General features: G+C 37.8%; 1 protein-coding gene across 4 annotated transcripts in view; it reads left to right on the top strand.

The window, feature by feature from the left end:
- Positions 1 to 17,050: 17,050 nt before the first annotated feature.
- The window catches only part of cut (homeobox protein, cut), a 182,117-nt gene continuing 174,911 nt past the window's right edge, over positions 17,051 to 24,256 (top strand). For all 4 annotated transcript variants that reach the window (XM_028171142.2, XM_028171143.2, XM_028171145.2 and 1 more), the window contains exon 1: positions 17,051 to 17,543. The gene's annotated coding sequence lies outside the window, so the exon portion shown is untranslated. The remainder of the gene's footprint in view (positions 17,544 to 24,256) is intronic.

Below are 24,256 nucleotides of genomic sequence, written 5' to 3' on the forward strand. Positions count from 1 at the left end.
AATGAAGTGGGGGGTAAAGTTTAGCGTTACGCCAAAGTAACTATTCCACGCGGACGAAGTCGCGGGCAAAGGCTAGTAAGTAATATCTGAGCTTGGTGTTAAAGTGTATTATGAAGATTAAAATCGAGCGGAGACCATCCAGCCGTGACTATTGCAAAAAGCAGTCGGCAAATAAACAGATTTGTATCTGAACACGAAGCTGTGAGCATTGCTGAACACTACAAAGATCCGATCGCGTTCTTGAGAACTAGTGGACCGTGAACTCGACTCCGTAAACGTTAATTCTCATGTCTGATTATTTCCGAAGTGTAAGGGGGAATATTACTTAAAACAATTATGTAAGTTAATTTATTGTTAGACTTTTTATTATTTTATTAACTTGAAGAGTACTTAGAGTCATCGCAGTCAATGCACGAAGGCTGCGTTAATATGCGAAATAATGACTATGTACTTCTGCCACCGATAAGTCTTTAGGATGAGTTCAAGTTCTTCTAGAGCTGACTCTCATATGTAACATTCGTACTCGTGCTTTACGAACTGGTTATAAACACGCTACGTGTCCAAAAACATCATAATTACTCAAATACTGGCAGGAATTAGTTATTAGTAGTAACAGATGATAATGACAACGTCCAAATCTACAATGATCTGGTAAAAACTGTACACATTGCGGCTTTACAGTCCACTTAGCGGCTGCCGTAGGGAATCGACTATCGATAGCTATCGATAGAAATTATCGATAAAACCGTTCGCAAAGAAAGCTGTAGAGTAGTTATTATTCCGCAATTATTAACGGACATTTAACTTTCCTCGGTTTGTGGCTCGCTTAGTGTGGATACAGACTATGTCCACTCTGACGATTCAAGCTAAAAAACGAATACTGTTTTACCCAAAAAAAATAATTAAAAATGAATATAAAAATAACTGATTATAATTACGTGATTGTTTTATTGCGAATGAAGGCTGCTATTAGCACGACTAAACTAAACCTAAATGAAATTATCGTGATCTAAAGGAGAAGACCCCCGACATAATACTACTGTTAGACGATGCGAGTGTTCCGGCAGGTAGCACGTCCCTGCCTTATTTCTGCCGCAAATTCTCACGTTACTTCAAATATATCAAGGTTTGAAAAATCTTCAAAATAAATCCTCTGGTTCAATCGTTTACTAGACACACTCATAAATGTTTTTCAAACCAATTTAAGAAACAAAAATAGTAACGCTGTCTTCAAATTCAAATAAATGTTAGTAGTGTCGTAAGTTTATTCACAAAAGCCCTCTCCACGCGGTAGCGCCTCGCCAAAGACACGAGATTGTCGGCAGGTGCACGCCACGCTTCATTTCCCTCGCCACCTCACCTATGGCGGTTACTCGGCCTTTGTGCTAATGCCAATCCAAAAACATATGCTATAAAATATATGAACTACATATCAGAACTCTGACTTCGGTCACTGTCCCTCGGATACCTACCAGAAATGTGATCCAAATTTATACATTTTATTTACTTCATATTTTGCATCCATATTACATTCATTAACATTAATATAGTATACCAGAACTAAATAAAAACAATAACTACAATTTTGTAATAAAACAATAATAATAATAATCAAGTGGGAATTTCGCACGTTCTAGAAAAAAGTTTCGACTTCCAATCTGTAGATATTAATCGTCCGCCTAAACATAAAAATATTCAAGGTAATCGATTATTTCAATTCGATAAGTAAATCTGACATTGACAAGAATCAAAGGGTTTTTAATGTAATTAATGAATTTTCGTGGCAAATCGAGATTGAATGGATTCGATCATCAATACATATTACACGGTACAGTTACTGTCAGGGAACTTCACGGGTGTTACTTTGACGTTTTTGCCTTTTATTTGTTGTAGTGTGACAAGTTTTACTGAGACAGGGACAGTAAAAAGTTCAATAGTGCTTTAGAGAATGGCCGTGAATGTTGTGGCAAAATAAATTGAATTATCACACATTATATGTATATAGTAGTGTGGCACAATTCCGATGATTAAGAATTATATTGATTGAAACATGATTCACATTTCGATTGCCTTGATTTATCCGTTACAAGTGTTCGAAATTTAAAAAAATACCGGAAATAAAATCGGAAAACATACAATGACATTCCGTTTGAAGCGCGAAGTTTGTATTTAAATTCAAAATTCGAACGTACGAAAAAGAACTCGGATCGCCCATCAATTAGCGTAACTCAATACTGTCACATTAAAATGACGAGTCCTCACTAATGGAACGACGAATTTGAATTTCAAAACAGACTCCGAATGGATCGGAAACATCGGTCCGCGTTTGTGACGGCAACTGTATCCGCTTTAGTCACTAGACTATTGACTATCGGATTTGTATATTGAATAAATTAATCTATACTAATATTATAAAGAGAAAAGATTTGTGTGTTTGTTTGTATTGAATAGGCTCCGAAACTACTGAACCGATTTGAAAAATACTTTCACTCTTTGGAAGCTATACTATTCCCGAGTGACATAGGCTATAATATTTTTTGAAAAAATTAGGTATCCTTACTAAAACTCCGATAATGTAACCCAAGGTGTAAAAAAATTACCTACAATATTCTTTACATCGCGTGCCCTGCGGAAACTATTGATGATAGAATAAAATAATGTACTGCGATTTTGTAGAACATATTATTATTTACAAAAAGTGTCGCGACAGCATATGTCTGACTATTATAGTTATGCCGCAATAAGAGTTATTTTATATAAAAAAAATAAAACGTCAAATATCGTTGAAATTTTGTTAAAGACCCGAGCGGAGCCGGAGCGGGCCGCTAGTACAAAATATTTTCATCACATTCACTCTGTGGCCCGGTGGTTACATGACCATGTCGCATGCTCACTAACATTTAATTTAGATCTTTTTGCAGTTTCAAACACAATTCTCCATGTAGTGTATAATTATTAATTAACTTGATCCCTATTAATTAAAGGTGTCATCCATGATAAACAAGGTGACCGTTCACCGTTCAATTTTTTGCCGTTCACCATAATTACCTACTGTCAGTCAATGACTAGAAAACTAAGAGACTCTACCGATATTTCTTCTGACATTGATGGTCTAACTTTTGGTATACAGCATGAAAGGCCTTCTTTACCTTGTGGGTAGTACGTAAATATTCCAAACCATAGAATTTAGCAGAGAATTTATCTAAATAGAGTGTGACCCGCGAACAATTAAATTAAACATCTTTTCAGAACCAATATTACATATCTGATAACTTGAATGTCATTCCTTGACCTTGAAACATGAGGTCGAAATCGTATTGTATAACGGCTGTCCCAACACTCACCCCGGAACTTGTGACTATGTGCTACAAATATAATAGTGCTACCGAGCTTTTGAGGCTCGCAATCAACCCTACCACTAATAAGTGTAGTGGTATTGACAATGTCAATTAGCCCCGAGCTCACGTCAAAAGGTAGTCATGAGATTTTAGTTTACCCTCCTTATCATTAAAAAAATACAGAATCCTCTAAACCGTCCGGTATCTATTCGCCACGCGTTCACATCATTTGTCAGCGCTAATGATGGTAAGCTTAACCCTTCGTATGCGTGATCGGTCTTACATCATTATTTACACGGCTAAACATTTGTTTATCTGTTTCTAACGCTGATACTCACTGGTCCATGTCAACGTTTTTTATCACATCGAAAGATGCTGTTCTCGTATACTGTGGATCGATTCGAACGAAATATTACATCTACGAATGCCACATCTTATTTTTATTTACACTGATGGCCGAGCACCTTTCGAACTATACAAGGTCTCGAAGTGGCAACAAACTACCTATCCTAGACCAGTATATATCGATTAAAGTCAGCATTAAGCTTATCGTTTGTGTGAGACCAAAATTAACAAACCCCAAGTCAAGGCAAGGAGCCCGCAGCCGGCCCGCACGCTCTGTCGAAGCATTGACCCCGCGCGTCGTGTCATTTAATATTGCAATACATTGCGTACAAAATACGTCACTTAATAGATATGGATGAAATGTTTCAAGGCTATCGTATGCTTTTGCTTTTTGTGTATATCTAAATTTATCTTCTCTGTTCACTTTCTACTTATATGAGATTTTAGTGGAGCAAACATGTTCGGTTATTGTTTTAGCTATTTTTTAAAATATTATATGTTTGTATTGTACTGTTGGTTTCTCAAATAAATAAATAAATAAAAATCACTGCCGAAAGCATCGATTTGACTGGTCATCCTGGAATTGCGGACGTCCAAAAGCCCCTACAAGTTTCATTACCCTTCACATTAAATGAATCCCAAAACCAGGCAAAACTCACAGTTATTTTTCTCAGCATCACATCTCAGTACTTAGTTAACAGGAAATAAATAAAAGTTTGACATAAAAAAACCTTAACAAATCACTGTATCGCCTTTTAATCATCTTAGAATGATAGAGAGAAGGACAGAACGTGTTTAGAGGTTACCAAAATGGGACGCAAGATGCACGATCACCGGAAGCTGCGTAATATATGGGGCATTGTTGGTAACGAGATCGGTTTGTGTGTCTGTATGTCGTGGGCGGCCCGTCCTCGCCTTGCACGTAACTAAATTATATTTAACGGGTTCTTTTATAATCCTCAATATCAGAAGCATAAAGTCTGATGTATGTGATCTCAAAATAGCATTTAATTTCAATCTAATAATCATTTTAATATCAGCACTTTATCTGAGAGTTCTATAAAGAAATAAATAAAATAATTCTAGACGACTCTGCTTGATAATGACTTTATTCTATTCTACTATTGGAATATCGACCTTGAGAACGGAAGCGCTAGCTCCATATTATAGTAACGACACCCGTCCGGTCATAGCTGAAATAGCCTCTTAGGCTACCAGTGAACAAGTAAAAAACAAAAAGATTATCGACACAGAAGGTACGAGAGTGGTGGAGATTCTAGCAGTGTGGTACGTATCCTACCACACCCAACACAAAAGTCAGAAAGCCGGTTGGACATGACAATGTATTGACAGAGCACAGAAGACTTGATAGGCAGTCGATGGCCAAACTCGAACCAACAACCCAAGCCAATCTCACAATCGAAAACCCTGCTCGATCCACATGACGCATCATTGAAATACTTTAGGAAAATACACACATACCAACAATACGAGTTTGTTCATATGCAAAATGGTGATACCGCATTACCATAAAAGATGGGTCGCGTTGTGTAGAAACGGATCGAGTATTGAAAATGTTTGATGTGCATTCATTGTATTATGGTTTTTAATAATATTCCGGGGTGAATATTTGTTTAAATTTATCTATCTATGATCATAAAGGAGTTTTGTATTGGACATCAAAATAATATCGAATAATTATGAATTCGCGTGAAATAAAACGATTTTTTTTATGGCCCTTGTAGGCAGACGAGCATACGGCCCACCTGATAGTGAGTGGTTACCGTCGCCCATGGACTTCAGCAATGCCAGGGGCAGAGCCAAGCCGCTGCCTACCGCTTAATACTCTCCACAAGCCTCGTTTGAAGAAGGACATGTCATAGCGCTCGGGAAACACCGGCCCGGCCATAGCCGGATGGTATGTGGCAAAAAAGACCTCTGGAAACGCACTGTCGATGAACGCAGCGGTTCCAGATAATATAGGTATAGGATAATAACGAACTATGTCAGTCGTAATTATGGATTGTAAATACATAAAAAAAATTTTTTTTTTTTATTGCTTAGATTGGTGGACGAGCTCACAGCCCACCTGGTGTTAAGTGGTTACTGGAGTCCATAGACATCTACAACGTAAATGCGCCACCCATCTTTGAGATATAAGTTCTAAGGTCTCAGTATAGTTACAGCGGCTACCCCACCCTTCAAACCGAAACGCATTAACTGCTTCACGGCAGAAATAGGCAGGGCCATGGTACCTACCCGTGCGGACTCACAAGAGGTCCTACCACCAGTGAAAAACCTTACCTCCTTACTTTTAAAGCTATTGAGAGCTTTGGAAATTAACACTATTACACTTTTTGAAACTGTGTACTTTTGTGTCATATATTCTGTACGGGGCGACTGTGGTCTCACAAGGTCGGTGTCTAGTGGTTACGATTGGCTGTCTGTATGCTTAATGCGAGTTTATTAACTTTCTCGATAGCGTAAAAGTTAACTCAAATTTGTATGAAGTTGGAACAGCGCCCCTAGCGGCAAACGTAGGCAACGTTCCAACTCCATACGAATTTAAGTTAACTTTTACGCTATCGAGAACGTTAAAAAACTCGCACTGAGCGAACTGCTTACTGCCGCTTCAAGACTAGAAGGATGTTGGGCTCGTGAGTAAATTTCAAATCAAATTATAAAAATAACTACGCACTTTAATATGACATAGCTACCAGAGTTAGAGGCGGCATCGTCGCCGGCGTTCCCTTCCAGGCCACAAATCTTCAAAAGCATAAATTACAAAGCATTGATCTCTTAAAAAATAAATTCAACAATGCGATTTCCATTATCAGTAAACCCGAGCATCAATGACTGGAATCATTAGTGAATTTGAATAATAATAAGCACTAAGCATAGGGGAGATGTGGAGGTCGCCGTTGCATAAGTAATACACACAATTATTGTTTGATAAATGATTGATCTAATGTGACGTCACGCTCTGTATTTGGACCACGGTTTTATAACATTTTACTGTTCACTGAAATTCTGATAACAATTTGTAACTGGCGTTGACATTTTAAGGATAATTTTTTGTCGTAACGTGATTCAACAAGCAAACAGGCTGCCGTCCCACTTGTTGGGAAGTGGTTGTCGGATTCCACGGGCCTCACAACGTGGATGCGGCCACCACCTTATTACTAGAGTTCAAATATAGAGCTGGTGATGCACTCTTCAAGCTTGGTGTCACGAGTGATTACGAACCTTACCCTTCGCTTTTTGACAAAATGTCATTACTTCAATTATAATTATACAAATTTGTGACACCTGTGATAGACAGAGAGAGCTAAAAGAGACTCTCTCTACAAGGACTTTTTAAATCAAATGTTGACTCTAAACTAAATTGGATGTGAGTCATATTTTTTGCCACTTTCACATTGACAACTATCAAAACATTGAAAGTATTTGGATATTTTTTTCACTTTATAACTTTCACTATTGGAATTCGAGGGTGGCACTGTGTTTTTTTTATAGAAAGCCTAAATTTAATGGTGTCTGGTAACTGGTATAATAAAATAAGGTGAGAGCTTGTTGCGAACAAAAACTTTTGAAATATTCGAGGAAGGTAATAATATGTTCAGAAGAACGTCTAATTGTACAAATGTTTAAGAGTCAAATTTGATAATGTTTATCTGAAATTTCATCATTTCAAATATAAGGTTTCTTCTAGTATTCTTATAAGTTCTTACTTAAGTGTAACTCAAAATATTTTTTAAGGGATCTTATGACCTGATAAATAAGACCTTTAGGTCAAGTTTTATTTATTTTAATTTTTATTTAATATATTTTGTACACACAGCTGTTAGAAAAAACACGACAATAAGAATACAGAGTACAAGGGCACTACTTATTTCATGTTGAAATCTATTTTAATTTATATTCTTATTTTTATGAAAAATTATATTATGGAGTGAAGTAAAATGAGATGAGATGATGTGGGATGAAATATAATCTCAGTAAAATGAGATTTTTTCCGTGGGCTTTTTGGAACATCCCGAGAAGCTACGTCCAGCGGCTTTGTTTCACTTTCCCACATTTGTGCACTTTCAAAAATATTGAACAGTTAATAAACCATCATTATTACACATTTAAACTTAAAGAAAGACTAAATAGACAAAATAAAACAAATCACACCACTTCAGTCTTCGCGTTTCCGCCAAAAAGCCGTATAACTCTAAAAGTACCTAGTGGAAAGGCAATAAATACATCCGGCGCGATATAAAATACCTCTTTTTGAGATTTTTTTTCTATGTATTTGATCTATAGCCTTTTTGCACACACCTTGTATTAGCGATCCTACCTATACTTCGAATTCCACGATGCAGCGCCACGGATCCACTATTGTCCTTGACTGGATAGGGTGATCTAAATATAATAATATCATTTGAATAAGGACTACACATCTGTTTGTGAGGAAGTGACGTGTTGGGTAAAAAATATGCTGAGGGTGTCTGATCTATGGGATTTATATTAAAACATTTCTATTTCTGTTAAATGTCCTTGTGAATTAATATTCTAGTAGATATATTAAGGATTTAAAAACTTGTACATATTAACAAACGCTACGTAAAAAATATATTTTACTGTTTAATTTCGTATTTGTTAGTGATAAGAGGTAAGCCAATTCTAATGAAATACGTAGGTACTTAACAAATGTTCACGATTGACTTCCACGGTGAAGGAATAATAACATCGTGTAATAAAAATCAAACCCACAAAATTATAATTTGCGTAATTACTGGTGGTAGGACCTCTTGTGAGTCCGCACAGGTAGGTACCACCGCCCCGCCTATTTCTGCCGTGAAGCAGTAATGCGTTTCGGTTTGAAGGGTGGGGCAGCCGTTGTAACTATACTGAGACCTTAGAACTTATATCTCAAGGTGTGTGGCGCATTTACGTTGTAGATGTCTATGGGCTCCAGTAACCACTTAACACCAGGTGGGCTGTGAGCTCGTCAACACACGAAAGCAATAAAAAAAAAAAACATAGAGGGAGAGATACCATCATCCTACTTCAAGCAGCAATATGATGAGTGGGATAGTAAAGGCTATCCCATACACTAGAATTGCAATGTCAACCTCATGTCTGAAGATGAGTAGCGGTGTTTATGTTGTGATGTCCGTAATATACTCATCAGCACTTAGGTAAATTAAGTCTCTCTGAGAAAATTTTAACAGGCTTCAACCATTATTGGTTTATGTTGTCAGCTTGATAGCCTTACAGACCTTTGGCAGCCGGTGTCTAAGTGGACCCACTCTTGGCTCGTATATACTAGAAAAACCGTGGATGTGGGAGGCTTATTGTAACGCGTTTAAGTTTTAAATGAAGCGACTAAAAGTCCAACCAACCATAATTCGACGCTCTGTTAGAACAATGACAATACAACGTTAAAAGCGGCTCGACCCTTGCCTTTGTCGATGCCCATGGGCGACAGTGTCTTCATTTCAAAAGTACCTTGCCACCTTATTTGCACCACTTATTTGCCTATTTCTGCCGTGAAGCAGTAATGCGTTTCGGTTTGAAGGGTGGATAGCCGTTGTATCTATACTGAGACCTTAGAACTTATATCTCAAGGTGGGTGACGCATTTACGTCGTAGATGTCTATGGGCTCCAGGAACCACTTAACACCAGGTGGAGCTCGTCCAACCATCTATGCAATAAAAATAAATAAAAAAGTATGTCTGTCGTTTCAAGCAATACCTTAAATATTTAAAATTAGTCGCTCTACAATAAAAGCATTGTAAATCTTTTTAAGTATTTAAAGTTCGCAACAAAAGTGCATGAACTGAAATTGGACATATCTTGAAGTGCCTAAACACGTATGCAAGCCACAAGTGCTGAGTGCACGAACAGAGTGCCCGCATCATCAAATTTTAATTGTTGCCACGACGCTGTTCGGCTTACAGACCATAGAACTGCTTAGATCCTCCTCAATTGAGGTAATAAAAGAATTTAAGGATCATTTTCATTGTTCATTAACTTCAATTTGACATCAGCAATACCAAGAACAAGCTAGACATTTTCCTACCGCTAACGACTTTTTTCTCCACGATGTATCCTGGGCGCTATGACATATCCTCCTTCAGACGAGGCTTAAATACGTTTAAAGAAAGAAAAATAAAGAAGAAATATCTACGAAAATTAGCGACAGGGCAGTAAGTGATTACATTTGGGCCGTTTTATAGACTGCCATTGACAGTAGTCCAAATAAACTCTTCTTAAACCTCGTTTGAAATATAAGGCGTTTTAGTACAATTTTTTATCATTAATACAGTTAATACCGCCTCTAAATATTTCAAGCTCTACAAGAAACTCATTACACATGGACGCATCAATTCGACGACCATTTTTTTTCAAGAATATAATAAATGTTGATTAATTAATGATGTCGATTGTGAACTAAAACAATAACTCGGGGGTCGCTGACCTTATGGGGGACGAGAAAATCACTTTTACAATAATATTGCTTATCCCGAACTAATGTAGTCTTGGAAGCGTCAGATAATCTTAATTCATAGAATAAACGCCAGATTAAAGAGTAAAAGGTGTTTTAATGGAGCACATTGGCACCACCCAAGAGATAATCACGAGCAGTAAAATATTTTGCACACCAATCCATGTCCTAAAGGGTAATATCGTGGTAATATTAGTATCGACTGATACAAGGCCTTAAATTCTTTCGCAGCCGCCTTCCACTCTGAGCCTATATCAATAAATGGCAATTTTTAAGAACAACCACCTAGTCGGCTAATACTACGACCTCACATCTCCAAACTATCCAAGTTGTTGTCGCTGCGGACCGCCAGTGCCCACTATACACCAGCGAGACAATCAGTATTTATAGAAACTTTAATAAATAAACACTCTATCTTCAAATCCTTCTTCAGCATTCATCCAGCTAATCCAAGGCCTCGACTTTTCAATCTCAAAACGAGGCACGTTCAATCAGCAAATGTCTTCAGTACAAAACATTTTTTTATTTATATTTATACAGGATGTTCGAAAACCATAAAAACCCTTTCAGGGCACAAAGAAAGTACAATTCCCTTAATATCTATCGTGCTGTATTGTCATCGTAAATATCGGCTTGCTCGGTTTATTCGTTAGAAATTCAACCTTATTTGACTGGCAGTAAGGGACACAATTGTGAAAATAGAATATTCAACCCTAACGAAAACCGCGATGTGCATTTCGATAATAGCTCACAGATTAGAGCTATGTACAGAGATTTTGGATAATTTAAAAACACAGCAATTATTTGGTAAGAAAAGTGAAAAGTTAAAAAGCTTGCAATGTACCGGCGTGTTGAAATTTGAGTTGGTAAATATTATTATAATTTTTGTGCATACTTACTGCTTCTAACATCAAGGGATTATGCTAGCTTCACCGATCGCGTTGGCAAATAAGAGCAGTGCTTCGCTGAATCTACCACCGGATCCCACCGCGACCCACTGAGAAGCTCAGTGGGCTATGTCTGTGAGGCAGATATTAAGCTTTCAGCGGAATACAAGTAACTGGTTATTCAAGATTCTTGATTTTAATCAAGCCATCTTCTAGGAACCATAGGTTTATTAGTATATCATTTACCTTTTATGTTAAATTTAATTTATACTGTAGATTACAAATTTTAAGTGCCAAAAAATACATGGTTTTGAAAACGTTAGACGTGTCTCCGGGTACTCTGTGGACAATATGGCGACCATCAATGATTCAAGTACGATATAGATCACCGAAGTGTGTCATGGCGATAATAAAGCGGGACGATTTGCATAAAACATCACGAGACGTGCTCCCTCTCGCGGCCGGCCTTCTGCCGCGACTCTCACTCACTCTTTTGAGGCTGGACACCTCTCGCAGAAAAGGTGCCATTCTGTGTACCTATTTCAACTCTGTATTTAGATATTGTACTGACCGGCCATTTTGCTCAATTTCCGCAACCGAGTAAGTTTTGGTATGGCACACAGAAACATTGACGTCACTATTCAACGTGTACCCAAGGCTTTTTTTTATTGCCCTTGTTGGCAGACGAGAATACGGCCCACCTGATGGTGAGTGGTTACCGTTACTCATGGACTTTAGCAATGCCAGAAGCAGAGCCAAGCCGCTGCTACCTTTAAAGGTTAAAGGTCAAACAAAACAGCGATTTTACCACTAACACCCTTCTCTTCCAGACAACCGATAAATGAACATAATCGGAGAAAGCGATGACAATACCCTGCATTGTTAATTGTTCTGGTTTCATAAATAATTAATACAAATACACCTCTCGATTCTAAATACGGTGCCTGATAGCGATGCTTCTGATGACTAGTACAATAAATAGTTTTCAGGAGGGGCTGCGATGGTGACCACTCACCATTAGGTGGGTCGTATGATGGTAGTAAAACACAGTCATCATCATAGTTCTAAGATACTCATTGAAATCAAATGATGTGAAGGACTTTACAATTTTAAATTAAATTAGAAATGAAATTAGACTTTAAATTAAATAGGTATTTGTAATGAATAACGTATTTATTTGGAAAAGGATTAATATCATCTTTATAAAAACACCTTCACAAATAATGTTTATTTTAGTACCAATTTGGTTAGTATAAAAAGGTTCTAGTGAGCCAACCTCAAAATATAGATATATGCTATCGCGGACTTTTTTTTAGAACTTTCGAATGAGAACTATTATCTCATACCTACATTATTTTAGCGAAACTTTAACCGTTTCCGCAGCGCACGCAGCGGAAGCTCTCATAAGGAAAAAAATCCGATTGTGTCCGAATCTTAGAGTGATATTATATTACTGGTGGTAGGACCTCTTGTGAATTACTGGTGGTAGGACCTGTTATGAGTCCGCACAGGTAGGTACCACCACCCTGCCTATTTCTGCCGTGAAGCAGTAATGCGTTTCGGTTTGAAGGATGGAGCAGCCGTTGTACCGAGACCTTAGAACTTATATGTCAAGGTGGGTGGCGCATTTACTTTGTAGATGTCTATGGGCTCCACTAACCACTTAACATCAGGTGGACTGTGAGCTCGTCCACTCATCTAAGCAATAAAAAAATTAAAAAATATAGCCTTATAGCCTTTCTCGATAACTGAGCTATCTAAAACTGAAAGAATTTTTCAAATCGGAGCAGTAGTTGCTGAGATTAACTCGTTTTCTATAGTATAGAAGATAGAAGCAATATCACCCTACAAACTAGAACATGCTTGTTTTGTAGCAGAAATATTTATGACAGTGGAATCAGCCCGTGCGAGTCTACAATACACACTTCTGTTAGTAGATTTATTAACTACAGGCGAAATCAATAATATAGGTATAATATTACTATACAATCTCAGATTTAGAAACAAATTACATTACAAACAACCCCAACGTCAAAAGCTAGTGCTGAAATTTCCATCGCAAAGACGAAATGAATAAATAAAAAAACAAAAACATTAATTAATTCAATTGAATGAAAGAAAGTGTTAAAATTGTTTCACTTCTCAATCAACCCTTTCAATCCACCGTTGATTTTGCAAATTAACTTTATATAGAATATTTCATAAGTCACTTCTTTGAAGGAAAAAAGGAAAAAAAAGAAAAACGTCATGAAATAGGGATGGCACGTGATTCGCGAGACATCAATTTAAAATATATATTTTTATAAATGTTACGTCCTGATTTGTATCGGGTTATGCTGTAACGAGCGAGGGGCTTAGTCATTGCCCGAGCCATTGTCAGGGTCAAGTTGCACTTACTTCGAGCTACCTATAGGTTCAGTGATATAGATAGCACACTGCTAAAACCACAAACTGAATCAGGAGAGATCAACAGTTCAGAAATGTACACACTAAATAAATTCAAATATAGAAATAAGTTCCTGTCTATCGTCAAATAATTGTGGATTGTGGAGAGTAACGTCTGCGGTTGTCCTAGTGGAGACAATAAGTCGAAGGCAAGGCGTTTTGCTGACCTTAGGACACGTTCTTCTTCGAAGGAAGCTTAGAAATTGTTCTCACCGACAAGAAGCAACTTCGCTGTAGCATAGTCGATGTTCATCAGCATGAAGACCAATCACCTCCAGACCGCCCCTGTGCTTCTTAATCTTGGAAGGTCACACCACACAAGTAACCACTTTTGGACACTGGTATCATGCCGTACCACTTCTAAAAAGCCAATAACTAAACCATAGAAGGTAAGGGTTTTGAATCAGATGTAGGTACAACGTCACGACATCCTTGATATAAATCATTTGAAAATTAATAAATAATGGCAACACTCGGGCCTGAATCAAACGTTAGTCCAAGTAATTTGCATAAGAAGGGGTTTTTTTTCTTTAGCCATGTTTACTTTCAAACCCTTGAGCGAGCTTGTTGTGGATAGGACTAATAAATTATTTTTTAAACAGAAAACCCTTCGTCTTATCTGGTACAAAACTGGTACATGTATACCAGATCGAACATAAACAAATCTGTTTTAAAAATAAAGACACTTCGCAGCCGATAAAACACCAGTGAGGGGACTCACTCTCAATGTCTTCTCAATACCATCATGTAAATTGCCACGAAGAACTGCGGTCTGAATAGCCTATTTTTGTAAAGAATTTTCCACCCCATGGTACAATGTGTAAAATGGTAAAACTAAGAGGATTGTGAGCTAATTTACTCACAATTGGAATTTTTTGTGGGTTTTTGAATGACTTTGTGATCAGGGTCGGTTGGCCATAAGCTTGGCCATATTTGTTTTTTGAGCCAAGGTTTTTCTGTATTTAATGAATTTCTTATCCATGTCGATACCAACATCAACCCTTTAGCGAAGGTGGCGATCGAAGGGTGCAACAAGGAACAGATGTTTTTAATATCTAAGACGGGGTTGGATCAGTAATGTTTGTACTGCATCTCATTGTGTCGTGTGATGCGGGTTCGTATCAATATTTGTGTTGTTGAGAAACTTTTCACTTGAATTTCGAATAGTCCTTGTGTTGTCTGGTAAAATACCTTGTGCACTCCATTCCTGCACCCATGTCACTGTTAGGTCCTTGGAGACTCGATGTAAGGACGAACTCACTGCCTACCTGGTGTTAAGTGGGTAGCGGACCGAACACACATCGGGGCTAACAGTTGTGTAACGGCGATCCGCCCCTCACATCGGAGTACATGTCTCCTTCGCGGCAGAAGTAGGCAGATTATTTTATTTCTTACATTTTGACTATTTTACAGCTCTCCTGGTCAGAGACGACTTACAGTCACTGGTGGTAGCACCTCTTGTGAGTCCGCACGGGTAGGTACCACCACCCTTCCTATTTCTGCCGTGAAGCAGTAATGCGTTTCGGTTTGAAGAATAGGGCCGCCGTTGTAACTATACTTGAGACCTTAGAACTTAAATCTCAAAGTGGGTGGCGCATTTACGTTGTAGATGTCTATGGGCTCCAGTAACCACTTAATACCAAGTGGGCTCTGAGCTCGTCCACCAATCTAAGCAATAAAAAAATCTATTCAAAACCTCGAATGTCATGAACTTCGGCATCAAACAGTAAGAGTAGTTTTAATTATATCTACAGCTCGCGAAATATGAGGAGAATACTCGATTGTATTCAATTATTTTAAATAGAAATCATTATTACCTGATACTAAGTACTCAAGTTGTGTAGTATCCGTAGACGATAAGGGACCACTCGCCGAGCAGCAAGATTCAGTTGTCTTTTTAATTATATTGTAAGGTGAGTACAAGTAGACGAAGGACTCATCGACCTCACAACATGAATGCGGCCGTCCGCCTTTTAAACCTCATTCGAAATAAGGATTATTTTTTCGATCAACCATTTTCAAATTCGTTCCCATTCTATTAGACTATTATACTCAAATTTATGCTTTCCCGAAACCAGATTCGTTAATTTAAGAATAATTATTAACTTAACAATTTGTTTAATGTTATTAATACGAGTTTTCTTGATAATTTCAATGGAAAACTGGTGAAAACTAAGGAAAAGCGCCGTTCAACGCCATCTGTTGACGAGCGGCGATAGGCTCGGAAAACTCTGTGGAAAACATTCTTATCTATTCCTTCCAGCCCACAATACACCCACATCGATGTTAAAGTAGAAAATGTTACAAAAATTAACAATGTAGTTGTATTATTCCGCACAAAATGTTATTAAATAACATTTTTTTGTTGTTTTTCAGGTTTTATATTTGTTTTCATATTTCTATAATTAATTTACATGATTTGGTTATTTCTGAACAAGGTTTTGAACAATTAAATACTACAATAGTTGATAATTACGTTTTTTTGCCTAAATAATTAAATATTTAATTTTAATGTACCCGACATTAATTATTTTCCCTATTGACGATTTTGATTTTAAATGTCCTTGATTGTGGACTCTGATATGTTAGTTGAAGCTACATATTATCCACTTAAACAGATAAACAAATCATTAGTAATTAAAAACTTAATAATAATCCATAATAATTATATCCGCAATTAACGTTGTCTCATCTACATTCGTATGAGTAAAGTTAATGATTCGCTTTTTATAACTACACGGTCTTCGAAAATTAACGAACTAAATCGACTTGTTTTATGTAATATTTTAATTTAAATAATATATAAGATGAAGTCAGTTATCATCGATACGTTTAAAGATTAGTCGTACCCACTAACCGAATTTCGGGCGAGAACAAAAACTGACCTACATTCTCGCCCTACAGTTCAGCCACCCCTGCCGCCAGCCGCCAGCCGCCAGCCGCGCTGAGACGGGCGCCCTACGCTCCTAGCTCGCCCTTTACGTTCGTTCCTGCACTTACAATTGTTTTCAAGGTGACTCAACTTTATCAACACTATCGACATCCCATCAACTACGAAACCAAATGAAACTCAACTCAATCAAAGATGTATCTATATGCCGCTGCGGGCTGGTGGTCATCGGATACATCGAACTCATCAAGAGACGCGACGGACTTTTATTTTCTTACAATATAATTATTAAAGCGGTCTTAGTGTAGTTTGTGTCGATAAGCAACAGTCGAGTAAACGTAAACAAATAGTCGCCGAGCGAGAGACGAGAGGCGAGCGTGGCCAAGAAAAGGCCAGTCGATTACTTCGCAAAAAAAAAAGCGCATCGCATTATCGACTACAACAAAAGGACTCGTGCAGTGATACCTAAGTACACATCTCGATTCATCGTCTCGACTCGATCCGCCGAACCGATCCCATTGGCGCGCCCCACTGTCGCCGGGCCAGACAGGGACGGAGCGCGAACTTGGCGCGGCGCAAGACAGAGAGGCAGACGGTCATCTTAGCTGTCGAGTGGCGTCCCACTGGGCGGGGCCGCGCTAAGGAGTGAGCCTCAGATGCGCGCAGTGCCGGTGGGGTCCGGTCCAAAGGATCGCACTGCAGTCGTGTGTCGCGACTACGACGCGCGCTCGCGGCTCCGTCGCGGCTCCGACCGCCTTACGTAATAATAACTCAACCGATCGGAATCCTGTCTTCGATCATCGATCGTTACGTGTGTCGTGTCAACTGTCCGATCGACAGTCTAATCATCGATCGATTATTCGATTCAATATTTAAATCAATTTCGCCGCGAATATCCGTTTTGAGTTCGTGTGACAAGTTTATTGTTTTTGTTTCTTTGACTCGAACTTGAGAGAGTTGTATCGCACGGACCCGAGTGTGGATTTATTTAGTAATATTGATAAAACGTTTTGTCACTCTGTGCGTGTGTGTCGTTCAGCGGCAAACAAATAATATTACGAATATCTGTGATTTGTTTTGAACTAAAAAGTGATTGTGGACACAGAAAGCTTGTGTTTGTGACTTCTGACTTAGAGAACAAGTAAGTGAGAGCTTTATTCTAGGATTAGGGCTATTTGTAACGTGTAGAGTCGTATCTTTCGAAACTATTAAAAACAACACGAACTAGGCTATGTTCGAAAATGACAAAGTTGTTTTCAAATTTCTGTAAATTTTCATAGTTTCAGTAACTTTCTCAGTCACCGCGACAGAAAAAATTACAAATATACATTTTAAAACTGTGCTGTGCTTTATGGGGAAATTAGAAAAAAAATGCATAGCTGAACGAATTTTAATCAAATACAAAATAATACAAAATTAAAAAATAATCGAAAAAAAATATTTAAAACTCGTTTGAAATTAACTACCTAAATGTACCTAATTCACAACTTTCATAAAATTATTTTGGTTCAACGAATATTTTACAACGAAAAAAGTGACCAGTGTTTTTTTTCTTAACTTGCAATAGAAAAGCTTAGCAATAATTAATATTTGCTTAGCTTATATTCGCTAACGGAGATTAGCGCCGGGACGCGTCTTTGAGATTCCCAATAACTTTGCAACTCACATGAGATTAAACTATGAAAAATATAATTTATAAAATCACACACGCATGATAACTTTTTTGCTTGAATATCGAAATTGATAAAACTCGGATTTTTTTTTCTCTAACGAGTCGCAACGAGAGCCACAGTGATCCTAAATGAACTATTGAAAGTCGAGCATAACTTTTAGAGCTTAACAAACGTTAGGTAGGATGATGACAAACACTACGTTTTAACCTCGCGCTTCTCATGAAATATTATAATTCAAAAGGACTGAACGATGAAAGAGCTGGATTACGAAGCTACATTAAATAACTTGTCTCAATTATGAGTCATGTGTGTGACAAAACTGTTCGAACAAAAATTAATTACTGATCACCAAAATTTATTACAAATAGGGTTTATTATGCAATGTCCGAAAGGAACAGCAGATAAATAAATTATTATGCAGGTGTGATAATCAAATGAAAGTCTAGCCGTATTCGTCACTTGTGCGTAAACAGGCCCACTGTCATCAATCAGATCGTTCGCTTCACGGGCATACTAAGCCCACAAAACGTTTTTTTTTATCTAAGCCTTTAATTTCGCGTCTGTTTGTAAGCCTGTTGTTAAAATGTCGCGTGTCGTATAATAACAGAATCAATGACGCTATTTTTTTAAATAATTTATTTGTGTAATGTTAATTATAACAATTGCGGATTTTTTTAACAAAAGCATGCTCTGGTCGGTACTACAATCCTGCGCGTTCTAATGCAATAAAAATCAAAACAACCTAATTTTTATAATTTTTAAATTAAATTTCAGTTTGAAGAGTTTGATTTTAGACCTTTGACTTTTGGTTACCTTTGATGATTGTCTGACGTGGGTCCGCGACAGAAATAAGTAGGACACCATATCTCGTGCGTATCACTAGTGCATACAATTAGGATAAGTACTTAGAGTACTCAAAGAAGTAATTATAGTTCAATAGGAACATGTGGTGAGGTAAAGTCCGGGCGGAAGTTGGGCGGCTTTTACAAAGTTCACATGGTGATGTCCACGGACCCTGGTAACGTTCTGCCGCCGAGACGCTGAGGTGCGAGTCCGCCCGCGGATCTGAAATAATCAAATTACATTCAGAGTTCATTGAACTGACTCGCTAAATTTAATTTGTAGGCGCCGATAATTTACCAACACTCAGGATGAGGGTTCCAAATGTGTTGTTGTCCGTCAAACGTAACGTGTGCTCACGAATGCTAAATGCAGATCGGTTAGCAATGGACATTGTTAATGATTACTAGGTGTAGCTTTCGTAATTACTTGCGAAGGCATCCATGGTGGCTCGATAGCACCATTGTGCCTATTTCTGCCGCGAAACCATCACGTGTTCTGGTTTGATGAGTGGGACAGCCGATATACAATACAATTGAGAATTCGGCCTCATGTCTCAAGGTGGGTTAGTTCACGTTGTAATTGACTCCGGTGAACATTTAACAACAGACTGACCGAAAGTTCTTTCGCTCATTCAAAATATCCATAAAAAGTAGAACGCTTTTTGATAGATTGTTTTATTTGACACATTTCTGTCTTTTGCTGTCATCAAGTTTTTTAATTGGACCTGAAACATAATCTAATTAGAAATCTATTCAATTAGACAATTACACTACGGAAAACCTGTTTAATTACTATTTAATATTATTTAAGAAAATTGTTATAATTTTTGCGAAAATTTTATAAAATACAACCTAAACTACGTAATTAGGGGGATATTAACAGATTTCTATATTGAGTTAGATTATTTTAATGTGTAAATCTAAAAGTTAACTCCATCAACTGGACAAAGTACGTGTGTAGGGATTGTTGTGATTCCATATGAATCTGTGGACAAGTCTTACCGAAAAAATAAAAGCCTCATAAGCTACTTCAAAGCTTTATCCTTATGTATAAGCGCGTGTTCAATTATTTTCAAAGTTACCAATTGTCGTTCTAATTTTTGGTCTTGAATTAACAAAATATTAATGACCCAACTTTTTGACAATTATTTAAGTTCTAATATAAGTAGCTCAGGTTTCGTCTACAGCCTAGAGGTAAAGTAGAAAGTTGGAAATCGTCGTGGCCTAAAGACGTCCGGTGCATTCGTATCTAGCGATGCACCGGTGTTCGAATCCCGCTGGCGGGTATCATTTTTTCTAATGAAATACGTACTTAACAATTGTTCACGATTGACTTCCACAGTGAACGAATAACATCGTGTAATAAAAATGAAACCCGCAAAATTATAATTTACGTAATTACTGATGGTAGGAACTCTTGTGAGTCCGCACGGGTAGGTACCACCACCGCACTGCCTATTTCTGCCGTGAAGCAGTATTGCGTTTCGGCTTGAAGGGTGGGGCCGTTGTAATTATACTGAGACCTTAGAACTCATATCTCAAGGTGGGTGGCGGCATTTACGTTGTAGATGTCTATGGGCTCGGGTAACTCGGTGAGATCGTCCACCTATCCAAACAATACAAAAAAGTGAGCAGACTGTGTGTAGCATTGTTATCAGTTAATTATGTAAGAATCCTCTTTTCTTTCATAAAGTAAAAAAATGAAATTAATATCGGATACAACCGCTTCCCCGGGAGTTATAATTATATGACAATTGCAATTAGTGGGGCTATAGCACATTTAGAGCCTACTCGGGGAGGTGCCCAGCTGTGAGCACAACCACGTTATCCATTGCCGCTGCGTTCCGATTAACAGAACTGGACCGGCATTGGTTTGTACATTTGAATCTTGTTAACGTCTGAAGGCGGGTAGACCGTGAACTCATCAGTCTAACCAGGACGAAACACTCAAAGAGATATGTAATTAAAATTTGTTTGTTTGTGTTCGGACTATTTTAATACGCTTTTATTAGCTTCAGACGTATGTATGTTTGTAAGGGAATCTTTGAACAAGACTTTGACCCCCTTCAAAACGTCGGATTAACTCGAAATTAGGTATACTTATTAAGGACCGATGACAATTTGTGCATGGTATCAGTGTAGTTATAATTTTTTTATGAACAGATATGAGTAGAAGGGTTATTTTGATAATATCCTGAAAAGCACCCCATGGTTTTTTACAATAAAATCATTTTTTCTTACACTATTTTTAATTCAAGTTAATTAAAAATTTATTTACTATTTTTAGTTGGATTTTCTATAAAAGCGTATTTTGTTAATTTTTTTGAACTATTATTTATTATAATTATCTTCAATACTAGAAATCTATATTATAAATGAATTCATATATCTTCATAAGTAACTCATACTAAATTTGTTTAGATAAAGTTAACTTAGAGATGTCAATATTTAAGTGACCTCGGTTTGTTCTCCATCTTCAATATTAAAGGAAATCTGTTGCCTGCTTCGATTTTGCGTCTTTAATTTATATCTACGAGCTTTTTCTTGTGGTTTTACTTACGTTAATTTAATTAAAAGGAGTGGCACTTTTTTTGGTTGAAAGATATCCTATATCTATTGTCCGCCCTTGAGAACGTATATGCAACTTCAGAATGACGGAATTCAGAACATGTAACATGTAAACGCGCAATGAACCAACTAGCTCAGTTTCGCATTTATTCTCGTAATATTAAGTGCAAATTTTACGATCTATTCCATATTATTATCATTATTAGATAAGTGAGCGTTGCCCATGTCATTGTCAACTAAATTCGTAGCAATCTTCCGACCGTGGGTAAAAATTAAGGTAAGGAAAAATAATTATAATTGTTACGTGCCAAATCTTAAACCCCATTCCCTTTGCATTAAGAGCTCCTATAAGAACTAATAGGTATATTTCTAAATTTCGTAATTTCTTATTGGAAATCGAAACTGACCTCATATCTCAATGTGGCTTGGGGTGAATAAACTGGGATAGCTTAACATCAGATGGGCCGTAAGATGGTCTATCGTTCATAGTAAGACAACATAACTTAAAGCAGTGTTTATCTAATTGTTTGTAATCCTTCGATATCATCATCATTAAAACTTATAATTTTTTTTTATTAGATAGATAGATCAGTGGACGAGCTCACAGGCCGCTCGAACATAACTAGTCTTCGGAGCCCGTGGGCATCACTACGTAAATGCCGCAGCTCACTTTGGTAGACCTCAGTCTCAACTCCTACCCCACCCTGCACACTGGAACGTACCGCTTACTGCACGGCAGGAATGGGCAGGGCGTTAAGAAACGAGGAATTACGCAAATTATACTCGTAATTAACACGTTCAATTAAAATAAAACACCCGTTCCTTTTATTGTCAATTTATTGAAGTATAGGTAATGTGAGTTATTTTTTTGGTTTTTGTTATTTTTGATGAAAAAATTACTTACTGAATTTCTTATTTTAATCGCACTAGAATTTGTTAAGCGCGCACGAGGTTCTAATACGTCGCAGTACATTACTGCCGCGAATTAAATACATATTCCTATTTGAAGCACAAGCCAGCAGTTCCAAAGCACTTTTCGACCTCAGTGTCAAGATGAACGCCGGCAATTTCGTTGCCTTCAAATCGCCACTTAGCACTAGATGGCGTAACTGGACTTCATACAAAACGAATAACCAAATTAATGAAGGTTAATTTAAAGTAAAAATCAGCTTAGAGCTTGGTCATTCGTGACCAGGATTTATTTTTTATTTTTTATTGCTTAGATAGTTGGACGAGCTCATAGCCCAGCTGGTGTTAAGTAGTTACTGGAGCCCATAGACATCTACAACGTAAATGGGCCACCCACCTTGAGATATAAGTTTTAAGGTCTCAAGTATAGTTACCACTGCTGCGCCACCCTTCAAACCGAAACGCATTACTGCTTCACGGCAGAAATAGGTACCTACCTACGGTGGTACCTACCCGCGAGGACTCACAAGAGGGACCTCTTGTGCTTTGCTACTCTGACTTTCCATGGTGCGTAGGGACATTTGGCTTCAACGACCACTTGACTCCAGATGTTTAGGCTTTCTTTAGACGCGCATCTGATTATAAAAATAATTATAACTGAACCCCTCTTATTGCGAATCAGGTCAATGTCACATAAGCAGATCAAGTATCGATTATTAAGAGGATACGGTCAGCAGCGACGTTGCCAGGGCGGGCCGCGGCTCATGGTGTATTGTTATTGTTGCGGTGGGGAGACGCGCTTACTGCCCACTTGGCAGTATTACAGCATTACCAGATTAGATAGACATAATGATGAATAAGTAACTATGGGCGGTAACCGGGTCATGAGCTAGTCTGCTGATGTCTATGATTACAAATCGTCCTGTGTATTATTTGATTGTTTCATTGGAGGTATTATTAACTAATAGCTTTTGCCCGCGACTTCGTCCGCGTGGAATAGTTACTTTGGCATAACGCTAAATTTTACCCCACACTTCATTTACGTAGAAAGTTAAAATATGAATTGAAACATTCTTTATTGGTGCCCCACTTGTATCGGTCTTACCGTGATGTTATATAGCCTATAGCCTACCTCAATAAATGGGCTATCTAACACTGAAAGAATTTTTCAAATCAGACTAGTAGTTCCTGAGATTAGCGCGTTCAAACAAACAAACTCTTCAGCTTTATAATATTAGTATAGATATTCAGCTAATCTTCAGCACGTTTTCCGACGTTGAAACGTTTTCGATGCCTTAAAAGTGGGTTAATATGATGGTGTTGGGTGACTCCGAATGTGACTCTCTGTCGACTCTTCCGACGTGAATCCACACGCGGCACACTCGAGATCCGACCATCGGTAAAGTTTCGACATCATTATTCCGTGTCAATAACAATCATTGACATGATAAAAGTTGATAAAAAAAACATCATTGATCACATTGAGAGCAGATGTTGTGCGGCAGCCAGCGCTGGACAGGGACAACGCAATACGTACGAGCGAGACGGAGGGTCATTTTTTTATTCATTTACGGCCGCCGGGAGCACCGATTTCGCCGCATGTGTTGATATTCTGACTTTGTGTTTTATTAATATTATATCGATGAGACAAACCATTTAATGGCAGGTTTACTTCGCCATTTCACTGCCATCCAAAGCAGTCCACTCACCTATTAGAAAGCAGGCAATCTTCTGTAGACAGTATTATACAATAACGCGGTGCCATTGGGCTAGTCTGGTGACGATCTTAAAGCGAATGGAACCCTTTAAACTGTTACAACAAAAATATGCCAATTATTCCCCTCTAGTTCTAGATCGATAGT

This window comes from Bombyx mandarina, chromosome 16 (assembly GCF_030267445.1).
Source record: "Bombyx mandarina strain Sakado chromosome 16, ASM3026744v2".
In the NCBI taxonomy this organism is placed as follows: Eukaryota; Metazoa; Arthropoda; class Insecta; order Lepidoptera; family Bombycidae; genus Bombyx; species Bombyx mandarina.